This window comes from Salvelinus sp. IW2-2015, linkage group LG12 (assembly GCF_002910315.2).
Source record: "Salvelinus sp. IW2-2015 linkage group LG12, ASM291031v2, whole genome shotgun sequence".
Lineage (NCBI taxonomy): Eukaryota > Metazoa > Chordata > Actinopteri > Salmoniformes > Salmonidae > Salvelinus > Salvelinus sp. IW2-2015.
The window spans coordinates 7,681,535-7,695,858 of NC_036852.1; the positions used below are offsets into that span (position 1 = coordinate 7,681,535).

General features: G+C 41.3%; 1 pseudogene; it reads left to right on the forward strand.

The window, feature by feature from the left end:
* LOC111970981 (SH3 domain-binding protein 4-A-like) overlaps positions 1 to 4,975 on the forward strand; it is a 35,706-nt pseudogene extending 30,731 nt beyond the window's left edge.
* The last annotated feature ends 9,349 nt before the right edge of the window (positions 4,976 to 14,324 follow it).

The window sequence follows — 14,324 nt, forward strand, 5'->3', positions numbered from 1 at the left end:
GGATGTCACTATAGCTTCCTCATTTTCATCAGCCTGCTTACCACTGGCATTCAGGTGCCGCTCTTTGAACGGATGGGAAACTGTCTGAGTGTGTGTGTGTGCGCGCAGGCACACAGGATATGCTTCAGAACATTTCAGCGAGTCACGTAGTTTTATCATAGGTTTAGGTTAAGAGTTGAAACGAGAGGTAAACGTGAATGGCATAAGGCCTTTTGGATTTGGAAGTTTTTATAAGGCTCCATTGCACTCTGGAATGTTTGAAAAATAAATGAGATCGCTCACTGAACTCTGCAAGAGGTCATTCAAAAGAGCTGGATTCCTTTTTTATACAGTACCTCTCTGAAGATAAAGAAAATGGAATATGACATTACTAGCTATTGGTTTCATAAAAGACTACTGCATGAACCATAGTACATTATCACAAAGTTTATCTGCTGCCATGGAAATAAAATGAACCCAGATTTCCTCAGCAAACTGTAGGGGACATATGAACAGATGTCATTCGGTTGTAACGTTTCCAATGAAGGATAGTGATTGAAGGACTATGAAGATGGATGTTGAGAAGAGGTTTAAGAAGACAGTGATTCAACTAACTCCTAAGGTGGTTGAAGGCTATTGAGAACAATCGTGTGACATGGTAAGAGATTTGCGTTCCAAAGGGCAACTCCATAAGGGTCTGGTCAAGTATACAGCCTGTATAGGGCCCTCAAACTCAACTCTGGACCTCGAAGCCAGTCCACACCATTTTTGTTCTTGTTCCCCTCTAGTCAGGAACTGATTTAGATCTGGGACACCAAGGTGTGTACAATTCGTATCAGACGTAAGACAGATAAAACCAGTAGGCTTCGAACCTCGTAGGATAAGAGTTGACTACCCCTGATACATGGTATAGGCGTGCCATTTGGACTCACCTAGTGACTTTACGCTACCATGTTGAACTAACTTGTTCCCTGCCAGAGCAGTGTCAGAATGGTGTGAATGCACATGCATAAGGTCTGTGATTGAACTGAGTCCCTCCACTGTGTCATTCACGGTTGACTCAGTTGCCATTGTTGGCAGATGGCGGTAGAAGCCGGCCCAGTAGCCAGACAGGTGGTGGTGATGGTGMACGTTATGCTGCAGTCCTATTTTAGTAACTTTGACAGAAATGTGAGTCCTGATTCAGCAGTCAGRGCAGYACAGAGGCCAGCTCATTAAAACAGTGCTGTTCAGAGTCAGGCCAGGTGGCCGAGGTGACTGGAGTAGCACTGGAATGCTTTGAAGACAGTGCATGTGTCCCAGTAGCACCCTATTCCCTATTTAGTGCACTACTTTTGACCACGGCCCCATAGGGGACTTGCCTAGTTAAATAAAGGTTAAATAAAATGTAATAAATATAGGGCAATGTTTCCCCATCTCCAGTCCTCGAGTACCCCAACATAACCCTGGATAAGCACACCTGATTCAACTATTCATCAAGCCCTAAATGAGTTGAATGAGGTGTGTTTGTCCAGGGCTACAACATAAATATATGCTGTTGGCGGTACTGGAGGACTGGAGTTGAGAAACACCGATATAGGGAATAGGGTGCCATTTGGGATGCAGAAGGCACTCAGCTCCCAGTGTGCCTCATTCTCTTTCTGCAAAGCAAACAAATGCTGGCTCTTCTATTTACATACGGTACTGTGCAAGATATACATAGTGTACCTGTCTCAGTAGATCCTGTCAAGTGGCAGGCAAACTCTCCAAAGAGACTTTGAAGTGGAAAAAACGTTTATGTATTAACTGTTTTGTYAGATTTAGTGGTGAAAAATATGCGGTCTCTTATTGGCAGGCTTAAACTGGTTGGCTCAGACTTGAAAACACGAGTTCCTGTACATAAAACATATTGTTTTTACTGGGTTGTACTTTCCATTATCCTTTGATATTCTATAGCCCTCCTGGGTTGTAGCCTACACAGACATGCTGTATGTCAGCCCACCTCCTCGTGGGATCCRGATAGACTTGATTAACTGTCTCTCTGTTTCTTTCATCCCCTGTTRGTCTGTGGTGTTTCTGGTGGAGAGAGGAMGGGACTACTAGTGTATTTTCTCTGGCCTCCTGGTTTCATTCTTGTTCAACACATATGTGCGTTTGTGTGGTAAGACCTAGAGAGGCTCTTCTGAATCATGCTATAAATCACCCTCAAGAGTTCCTCAGCAGGCTTTGTAGAGAGTCGGGAGGGATAGTGTAGCCGTAGTTAGAGACGCACATGTATTGTATCAAGACAATACCCTGGCCCCCTAATGCTGTTCCTCCCCACTCCTTTCACTATGTCTAGATAGTCATGTCTTTACCCCCTTTAATGGTGAACACCGTGTGACACAATGGTGTGTCTTTGCTGATCCTTGGGGTGTGTTGTTGAACTGTTGTGTCGTGGCTAAATGTTGTCTTCTGTTGTCGACGACCTATGCTCCAGCAGGAATTAAAAGCCTGAATTAGTAAATCAAGTTGTCTTTGTGTGGCCTTTCCTCTAGGCCCTGTTGAAGATGGACTGCCAGGGTCTGGTGGCCAGGCTGATCATGGACTTTGTCCTGRTGACCACGGCCGTGGAGGTGGCCCCACGCTGGAGGGAGCTGGCGGAGAAGCTGGCCCGGGTGAACAAGCAGCAGATGGAGCAATACGAGGCTCCGCACAGGGACAAGAACGGCCTGGTGGACAATGAGGTGAGATTATCAGCCCATTACTTCTAGGTACTGTAACATTTACTGGGTGTGACTGGTGTTGGCTGCCTCAGACCGGTAATCAAAATGGACGTGAGAAAATGCTAACCCTGCCATCTGGTTCTTGTGTGCAGTGTTCTTTTATATCAGCCAGTCAGACTTGACCTTAGACGCGCATTTGGAATGATTCTCTGTCCCCTCTMTTGATCTTAAAGGGTTTTACAAGTACATTGGATTGATTGATTGATCGTTTGTTCTATGACAGTCAATTGATTGATTGATCCTATGTTGACAGTCAATGTGGAAGCCAGCCTATGACTTCCTGCTGACCTGGGCGGCCCAAATTGGGGACAGCTACCGGGACGTGATCCAGGAGCTGCACCTGGGCCTGGACCGGATGAAGAATCCCATAACCAAGCGCTGGAAGCACCTCACCGGAACGCTCATTCTGGTCAACAGCCTAGATACGTTACGCAGCTCTGCCTTCAGCCCTGTAGGACAGGGGGACTATGCCATTTGATCTTAAACCATCTACGTCTGAAATGGCATCCTATTCCCTAAATAGCCTGCGTTTACGCAGGCAGCCCAATTCTGATATTTTTCCCACTAATTGGTCATTTGGCCAGTCACATCAGATCTTTTCACATCAGATCTTTTTCAGAGCTGATCTGATTGGTCAAAATACCAATTAGTGAACAAAAGATCCGAATTGGGCTGCCTGTGTAAATGTAGGCCACACATTTTGGCTGGAGCCTGGTCAGAAGCAATGCACTATGTAGGAAGTAGTGAGTCTCAGGAGCTGAGGGGTGATTCCTAACTTCCACTGACGTGAAATGTTAACTTAGTCATGCATTGACGTCAGTGGGAGACTAGGTGAACGTTTGGTTTAACTTGAAGTTAGAGTTCACACCCAGAGATTTTTGAAGCTATGTCAGAAATGGCACCCTATTCCCTACATAGTWGTGCACTAGTTTTTGCAAGAACTTGGTCAAAAGTAGTGCGATATATAGGGAATAGTGTGCCATTTAGGATSCACACTGAGTCTCTGGAGCMTGGCACTATGGATCCAGCAGGACTACTACTGGCCTCCTCCAGCCTTRAGGATGACCAATCACCAATCGGACCTTGACCGTAGCTGTTATACCTTGAACGTTCAACTCTTGACCCTGCTCCCATCCTGTTGCACAGGACTACAATGGTTTGTAACCAGTTACCACCACTTCACACAGAGCACATAGATATAGACTGTAGGTCTATTTCTCTAGAGGGTTAAACACTCAACACTCTTATTGGAATTTACACTAGATTATTATTAAGCCACAATATCGATGTGATTTCATAATGGTTGATGTTACAATCAATTTCTAAAGGGTGGTTTTTAATCTGTATCGTCTTTTGCTACACATTTTTTTTCTACAGAYAGTGGCATAGCACTCGTTTTTATTGGTTTTTTCCCACTAAATATATAGATATATTTCAAATGAAAAATGTACAGAAACTTGATTTATGAAGTGCATTATATTATACGCAACCTCTTTGGATTTCTATCGCCCTTAAGTGTTCCTGTGCTTCAAATCTCTTTTCGACTGCTCTTTGTACTTTTTGCWTGCCAAAACAGTTAGGTGCTAGCCTAGCTATCACAGCTTATTGTTCTACACAAAAGTATCATAAGTTCAGAATAACCCCCCTTTGGTTAGTTTCCTCTATGTTCACTTTAGGACAAAATGCGTGCCACAAAAKGCTGAATAATAATTACATAATGTATCCAACAAGGATCTTTTCTCTTTGTTTTCTGAAAGTTGAAAAGCAGAATTACCTCACYACATGGTCTCTTCATTTCATTTGTTTAACCGGCAGTAACGGAATGAACAATTATCTTGAGGAATTAAATTGGCTGTGATGGTTTCAATGGTTTGGTACGCCATTTTGAAGCTTGTGAACTAATGAAGCCTTTTTGTCCTTGAMTTGCTCATGAATGTATTTTGGTTGCTGTGTTTTGCATTTTCAATGATATCAATCAAAAGCTCAAACTCCGGAGCTATTAATCGTTATACAGTCTTTCTCTTCGTGTAACGCTACTGTGTGTTTTCAGTGCAAGAGCTGTATTTTGTATGTTTTGTGAATTTCAGATGAAATATTAATAGTATTATTTGCGTAGTTAAATGGTCACACTGGTCTGTGACGGTACAGATTGGCAAGTTCTGCACATCGATGCCTCTATTGGTTGTTGTCTTTACCCGTTGGTTCGTATTGACTCAATAAAATGACTGACAATTCTAAAGTGCTTCTGTCCGGCCGGTTCATGGTCGGAATTTGTGTTCCGTGATTCGACATTCACAGACATTATTCAATGTGATTTGTCTCAGTATGGCCCTACACAAAGGAGTGAGAGAGTAGCCTAGGCTACAGTGTTTTCTGAGGAGGAGTTATCGGACTCTTGGGCTAGTGGCCAGTTGGCTTGTTTGCTAATTTAAGACATTCCTAAGCACTTGCATCAGGCTGATTCAGGAGATCAATCTCATACTGAATTTACATAACACAATTAATTGTAGACTTGCAAAAGGAATCCCACTTTTTTTTTGTATTCCCATAAAAAAAAGGTACTTTTAATGAGGTAACTGATTAATGWATTAAGCTAAAACAATTCTGGAATTRATGAAAACACAAAGATATTATAARGAACAACAAATCACTGTAATATATGGATGGATGAAATACTGTATGCAACAGGATCTCACAAACAAATGTCCCGTCTTGACGTTCGTCCAACTTGCGCCAAGGTCTAATTGCAAGTCAAATGTCAAATTATGCCGTRAAAAAGTGAGATTGGGTTGCAGCCACTGTCTGTTCGTTACATTTGACATTTGAGTCATTTAYCAGARGCTCTTATCCAGAGCGACTTACAAGTTGGTGCATTCATCTTAAGATAGCTAGGTGAGACGACCACATATCACAGTCGTAGTAAGTCAATTCTTCCTCAGTAAAGAAGCTATCAGCAAGACAAGTGCAACTTTTATTTAAATTTTTTGACCTGGGAAAACTTGGGAATGTTGAAAGCCAGATGGGCTGTGGCATTCTGGATAAGTTGCAGGGGTTTGATTGCACAAGCGGGGTGCCCAGCCAACAGATAGTTGCAGTAGTCCAGACGGGATACGACTAGTGCCTGGAGTAGGACCTGCGTCACTAGTTGTTGGAGTTCATGGGCGGCCTTGGTTGATCTGAGTTCAAGCGATATGAGAGTGGCTACCCAAGCCGAGGTATTACACATAGTTCAGTAGAAGGATGTTTAAATGTATGAAACTTTCTCTGTGCCCAATATTGAAGGTAGAGCTCTCATTAGAGCCTAGCAAAGGGCACTGCAGCAGTTGAATCAATGTGATTTCCATAGGTCTGATCGAAATGTACCTCTCCACAGTCTGGACAGAGAGAGGACAGGCTCAACGTGCATCTATCAAAAGAGAGGAGGATGAAGGAGAAAGAGGGGGAGCAAAAAAGAGGAGATGYAGAAGAGTAGCCAGACACCAATGCATTCCTAAACGTATAGATCTATTATCTATTATTGTGTAGCTGTCTGTCCTGTCACACCTTTATATAATAATAATGGGGTTAATTACAGTTTTTAACAATCACTTTGGCACTAATTTCAGAACCTTGTGGTCATTTTTCAAAACTCTCGACACAAAACTCAAAACGGTCATCACTTGTAACACAGGCTGTCCAATTTTCAAAACATTGCATTGTGCATTCATATCTTTACAGAAACCTTGCACTTGCAGAATCATTGGTTCAAATAACTAATTTATCATGAATTACCATAGGAACATTCATTTAGATCACCCACACACAAGATACCAATAGTTTCACTGTGTAGTTGTTCGTACAATCATTAAATATTGTAGTACAAAATATGTGATACATGTTTCATTATGCTACTACACGTAAATACATCACTGTAAAAGGACTAGTAGAGYGAATACTACAGYCACAGTGGAATCATTGAACAAAATATGAAATTTATTGATGAAATACAATAAAATCCCAACATAGGTTTCTTTGAATCAAAGCAAAAAGAATTAGCTACAAAAATAGAAAAAACAGTTACAGTAAAGGTCAACTGCAGTGTTCCTCAACCGGTTTACTGTAAAAAGCAAAACAAAAGATTGATTACTGTACTTATATATTTCCATCAACCCTGTCTTGTGGATTTGGCCACAGGTTCTCATCCACATCACAATGGATGTTTTCATTAGCCAAACATCTTGGGAATAATCTTCGGGCATGGTGAATCCAGGACTGACACTGGTCTGCCGTGATGTCATTACATGCGTCATCCATGGCCTSGAGAAGGGTGGCTTGTTCGTGAYGGCGCCTATCATATACCTTCCACCTCCATGTGGAGAAAAATTCCTCAATCGGGTTAAGGAAAGGAGAGTATGGGGGTAAGTACAGGGTGGTAAATTGTGGATGGGCCTGAAACCATGCTTGCACCATTTGAGCATGGTGGAACCTGACATTATCCCACACAATGACATAGGTCATTCCATCAGCTCTACAGACCTGATTTAGCCCATCAAGGAAGGTTACATTCGAACAGCGAATCATGTGGCTGCCTGCAACTCAATATATAGAGTATATAGAGTAGAGAGCTTTAGATGTTGTTCGACCAAACATTAGAACGGACAAGATGCGTAATCTAAGCAACTTTGACCGTGGTATGATTGTTGATGCCACACATGGTGATTCCAGCATCTCAGAAACAGCTGCCTTCCTGGGATTTTTACGCACTACAGTCTCTAGAGTTTACAGAGAATTGTGCGATAAACAAATCACATTCAGTGAGCGGCAGTTTTGTGGGCAAAAACACCTTGTTAATGAGAGAGGTCAGAGGAGAATGTCCAGACTTATTCAAGCTAACAGAAAGGTCAGAAATGCTCAAATAACAGCTGTTTAAAACAGTGGTGTGCAGAAGGGCATCTCTTAACGTACAACACTGTGAATAATTCAGGCTGTTGTGGAGGCAAAAGGAGGTCCTACCCAGTACTAGATAGGTGTACCTAATGAAGTGGCCGGTGAGTGTACAGTAACGTCAAATCTGAAAACATGGTCTGGAAAAGTGGTACATGGGACCATAGAAACAGTGTCTGATAAAGAATGATGATGAAATATTACATCCATAGATAATGTTGGCTCATGTTCCACGGTAATTGGTGTCAATGGATCTTGTTATCCTGAAACTTTCATGATCTAAACATGGAATATTGTTTGTCAGTTTCCATAAAACTATGCATTAAGAGTAATGTAACAGTTACTTATCATTTTGAGCAGTTGTATCAKTTGATAGMMAGATCATTGTAATGAAATGAATAGACAGTCATCTCAGATGTGTGAATTGTGTGAATTGCATTTTGAAATGGTAATACTTTGATGTTAAGTTGTGTCATTTTGAACAGTTGATTTTAGTTCAATGAACAAATGATCTTAGCTTTATGTGTATTGTATCCAAGCAATTGGAAAAAGTGTTAGAGTTTTGAAAAATTTGCATTTTGATCATTGGTTGTGAGTTTTGTGTGTAGAGTTTTGAAAAATGACATCAAGGTTCTGAAATTAGTGCCAAAGTGATTGTTAAAAAATTTTAATTAAACTCAATCTATGATAATTATTCCTCCCTAACGGAGACAGACTCCCCATGGTGATGGAGGGGCACCTGCAGTTCCCTTCTTCCTGCTTCCATATGAGTCACCACGGCGATAAACATTCCTCCCTGCCCGTCGCCTGGTTACAGCTCAATGGCCTTCACCGTGCGTGCTCAGAGAGAGGGTCACACCATTGTCTGGGGTTCGACCCTCTGCTTGTGAATCATGCATAAACCAATGAATGCCCATGAGACATTAAGGCCAGTCCAGACCATACACAGTYTATTGGGACATTGAGGATGGCTGTGAAAGAAATCCTCACGCAAATGCAAAGTACAAATGCAAAGCAGGCCTACAATCGTCACTCAGATAAGCTGAGGAATTGAAGCTTGGGACAGGGCAAGGGTTTAGTTTCCCAGGCCCATGTTTCACCTCATGTGTTCTTTAATTTCTCAAACTGTAAATTAACTGTTATAGTCAAAAGAGGTGCCTAGGCTAGTGGGTTTTATAATGGAGGAAGCCCTTTTGAGGTAAGGATGATGTGATCATTAGTCTACAGATGGAAGATGTTGTGAGCTGAGGGCAATGCTTGTCCCATTTACTAAATGTTGTTTGATTTCATATCCTGTCTCCCTGGGATCATGAATAATCACCTCTGTCCCTGACTCTGTGTGTGTGCGTCCGTGCATGTATGCACGTGTGTATGTGACTCTATAGTGTGTATGCCAGTGTGTCCATGTACCAGTGTATGTGTGTGTGTTCACTCATAAAGTACTGTAATTTATAGGGAGGGAGAACATATTGGCTGAATGTGCTGCTTTGATGATTTGCTGTCTCCATGGTAACCTCTCCATATAAACACTTGCCAAGGGAGTGAGCTTGCCTCTGTCTGAGAAGAGGGGGAAAGCACTTGAGTTTCTACTGCCAACAGCCTGACASTGAGGGAGAGAGAGGGGGAGGGTCTAGTCACTCTACAACACTACACACCGTGATTATCTTAAATCCTGTTGATTTCAATTCAATGTTTATACAATATTCCAAAAGATTTTATCTGTGGAAATAAATAATCTAACCAGGAAACAAAAGCCTGCTAACCTAGTTTCAGGTGAAACCAMTGTAGGATAGTTATAGTAGTCTTACTCTCTAGGCCTGGTCATATAAAAATGCTGTCCTAAGCAGTATACCAAATGGCCTTGTTGTTACTTTTCCTGTTCACTTTTTCACTAGCGTCCCATGGAGTCTTGTAGAGTTCTGTAAATTATACTGTCAGCACATGAGAGTAGGAGTAAAGTCAGGTGGACGGGAGGAGGACAGGACACCCATGGCACAAAGGGGACACTTTAATTAGAGGTCTCACTGGTTCAGCAGCGAAGGGAGACTGGTACTCTCTCCCTCTCTCTCTCCCCCTCTCTCTCCATCTCTCGCTCTCCCTCTCTCCCCTCTCTCTTTCTCTCTATGTCTGTCTCTCTCTCTATTTCTCTCTCCAATCCAGGCTGCATCACATCCGGCCGTGATTGGGAGTCCRATAGGGCGGCGCACAATTGGCCCAGCATCGTCCGYGTTTGGCCGGGGTAGGCCGCTATTGTAAATAAGAATTTGTTCTTAAACTGACTTGCCTAGTTAAATAAAGGTTACATTTAAAAATTAAAAATAATCAATAGGAGGTTATTAGACCATRCCCTCTTCTAACCTCTGCAAATGAGAAAGTGATTATTATACTAGGAGTGCTGTAGTAATTGTTTCTAAAAACATGACTGGAGTTTCATTTAGCCTACAGTAGATTTCTTCCATACAGTCATTCTAAATAAGTTGACCTATTTGCTTATGGTTTTGCCTACACCTAGTGACCTGCTTCTTAAATTATATGAGCAAAAAAATATTCCATTTCATTTGGAATGGCAAGCCGGACAAAATTAAAAGGGCCTATTTATATAACGAATATGAATTCGGAGGGCAGAAATGATTAAATATTAAAGCATTAGACCTCTCACTAAAGGCATCAGTCATACAAAAGTTATACTTTAATCCGAAATGGTTCTCTAGTAAATTGGTAGGAATGTCTCACCCCATGTTCAAGAATGGCCTTTTTCCCTTTATTCAGATTACACCTGCTCACTTTRGGTTGTTTGAAAAGGAAATAATCTCCAAAATATTGTTATTTTTTTAAACAAGCCTTAGAAAGTTGGTCGCAATTTCAGTTTAATCCACCTGAAAATACAGAACAAATAATACAACAAATATACTAATTGATTAAAAAAAAACGTATTTTTCGATAAAATGTTTAAAAAAGGTATAATTTTTTAAAATTATATCATAAATAGGACTGGTGGTATAATGTCACACATGCAGCTAACACAGACATATTGAAATGTCTGCTCTACCCAAAATTACAACCAACTAATTGCAGAATTACCACAGAAATGGAAGAGGCAAGTAGAAGGGGGAAAAAGTAAGGAAGATAAATTGCAAAATAGTTGAAGAGATTTTCGATGTACCTATTCCATGGCACATGGTTTATGAATTGACATGCAAAACAACCCTGACCCAAAACGTAAAATGTTTCAGTATAAATGATTATACTAATTTCTTGCAACCAATAGAACGTTATATATATGGGGGATACAATCTTCCCAGCTCTGCAGATTCTGCTGTGAGGAGGCAGAGTCATTAGATCATTTATTTTGACACTGTCCATATGTAGCTCGTTTTTTGTCACAGGCCCAGGAATGGTTGAAGAATTGCAACATTTGCCTAAAACTAACGCTGCAGATAGCAATACTGGGTGATTTGAAAAGCCATAGTCAATCAATCAATAATATAATAATTATTTTAGCAAAAATGTTTCTCTTTAATGTACAATCTGTAGAAGCTATGAGAATAGAAAGGTTCAGTACTTTTGTGATGCATCACAGCACAGTTGAAAAATATATGGCAAAAATAAATCCAAAATGGATGGTGTTAAGAGACAGATGGGATGAGTTGAATGGAGCTGAAGGGTGGGACTAATAACAACAAGATAACCAATGCAAACATACAGGGTCCTTAAAATGTATATACAGTAGTAAATAGAGGAAGGACTAAAAACAAACAAAATATAACTATTGTAAAATAGATTGTGTCTGTAAAATGTGTATAAGATGTATAAACTGAAGGTAGAAGCCTAAGTGTTATTGTTTATTAGTTTACTCCAATTGGGGGGAGGGTGGCAGGGTTTGTGGGGAATAATAAAGGTATATTCTAAAAAAAAGTATGTACTGTATATGCATGTCTGTATATATGTATGTGTATGTATGTATATATATATGTGTATATATATATATTCATGTTTATGTCATATATGGGGGATAGGAAATGATGCAGACAATTACATTGATGGAAGCAACAATATTTCCGCAATATTAAAGCTGATCCACCCCTTTAAAAAAAGTATGAATTTAAATTTAAATTAAAAATAGGCTGTTCTGTGTTTTAGCCACAGAATGAAATTGCATTGTATTGCAATGTATCTCTATGGTTTTAACCTTTATCGTTGCTTAAGTCTGAGCTCAAAATGAAGTCTACTGGGTGTTACTATTCTCCATTGAATGCATCCTTGTGTCTATACCTTGACACGTTTCCTTTCGTCTCAGGAACACTTCAAGGCTCTTGAAACTGCCAGTGCCTAGCAACAGAATGGGTCCCATGTGTTCAGATGTGTTGAGTGTTCTGCTTTCCATCTCAATATGTATATTATTCTAATCCACACACCATTTCAAGCTCCTCTAAGAAATTGTGTGTAGGTGACAGGCTGCCCCGTTTGATTTAATCTATAAACAAATATCATTTAATAGAATAGTATAGAATAGAATAAAGTACATTTTTTCCTGTTTAACTACATTTTTGGTTAAAGACGATATGCAAATCCTGCTTCACAACAGCTTGTGTGTGTGTGTGTTTCTGTGCATGCATGCGTGCGTGCTTGTGTGTGTGTGCATGTTTGCGCATGTGTCTGTGTGTGTGTGTGTGGTGTCCATTTTACTCCGGTTTCCCTACTGAAAATAGCAGCAGTGTTTCAGCACTGTTTCTCCGTCCACCTGTAGTGTACCCTCTCCTCTGCAGGCAGGCTGTGTCCGCTGGACCATAGCAGAGGCAGTACCAGGTACACTGGAAATGGAGTGAAAGATAAAGTGAAGGGACTTCTGAGTGTGTGGGGTCGATTTCAGGGGAGGAGAAATGTCAAACCTCGCTGAACGTAGAACTAGATAGAGCAGAAGTTAGAACAGTAAATGTATCCTCATTTAGCTGTTAATCAGGCTTTCAGGTGTAATATACAGAAACCGTGGGCTACTAAAATCACTTTGTTTGGCACCAAATGTTCTTTTAAAACTAACAAAAACTAACAAAGTCACTTTGCATCCCAAATGGCACCCTATTCCCCACATAGTGCCCTACTTTTTACCACATCCAATGGGGCTCTGGTAAAAAGTTGTGCACTATATAGGGAAAAGACAGCCAGTTGAGACGCAAACTGAGAGAACTGGAAGGAAATCAATGTTGCTGATGCCTCCTTTTGCCACTGAAGCCCTTTACATTAGAGCTACTGTAAAATGCATGAGCCGGCCTGGCTGGAAGGGTGTCTCAGGTGTCAGGCAGTAGGACTGGTTAAACACCAATAAAGAAGTGACATTTCACATGGAGAGAGAGAGAGGGAGAGAGAGAGAGAGAGAGAGAGAGGAAGAGAGAGAGAGAGACTCCTTTGTCTTCCTTTAGGGAGCTGGATAGGGCAACATTATGCAATGTGTTGATTTGTGATGAGCCTCAGCTTCCTTTCTTAATTTTATTGATCCCAGCTCCCACCACAAGCTGCATCAATGAGCCACGCAAGGATATAAAGCAACTTGTGGGGAACACGGCCTGTTGAGTCAGGTTGCACAGTTAGATAGTTAGAAAGGCTATAGGCCTCCCTTGACTGGATCCTAGTAAGGAGCATCATTCTTTTCTCTCTCTCTCTTCTCTCTCTCTCTCTCTCTCTCTCTCCTCCTCTCTCTCTCTCTCTTCTCTCTCTCTCTCTCTCTCCTCTCTCTCTCTCTCTCTCTCTCTCTTCTCTCTCTCTCTCTCTCTCCAGTATCTATCTCTCTCTCTCTTCCCCTCTGCACTGCCTTGAGTTGAGCTGTATAATTAGTTTGCTTCTTTGGGGAAAAAACGTTTTTTGTAGGAATATAACAAAATATATAGCCTATTAGCACACAAGTCTATATGTTGCAGTGTGGGTATTATGCATAAACTATTTAGTTACAAGCATAGGCATACACTAATAGTCCTACCCAAATAGTCTCATATATGATTAAGGAAAGGCTGATCAGAAATAAAATGCAGCTCTGGCTGAACTGTGATATAAATGGAGAAAATATTAATTAGGTGCTTAGTTTAATAACCCCTGAGGCAGGCTGTTACATTAAAGGCCACACCAATGCTGGTGATTCTCTGATACACCTCGACGCAGACGACACCCTATTCTGTATGACTTCTGGCCCTCTTGTGGACACTGTGTTAACTAACCTCCAGACAGCTTCAATGCCATACAACTCCCCTTCTGTGGCCTCCAACGGCTCTTAAACGCAAGTAAAACTAAATGCATGCTATTCAAATCGATCGCTGCCTGCACCCGCCCGCCGCCCCCGTCCAGCATCACTACTCTGGACGGCTCTGACTTAGAATATGTGGACAACTACAAATACCTAGGTGTCTGGTTAGACTGTAAACTCTCCTTCCAGACTCACATTAAGCATTTCCAATCCAAAATAAATCTAGAATCGGCTTCCTCTATCACAACAAAGATCCTTCATCATGCTGCCAAACATACCCTCGTAAACTGACCATCCTACGATCTCGACTTCGGTGATGTCATCCTATAAAATAGCCCCAAACACTCTACTCAACAAACTGATGCAGGTCTATCACAGTGCCATCCGTTCTGTCACCAAAGGCCCCTAACACTACCCGACCATTGCGACCTGTACGCTCTTCGTTG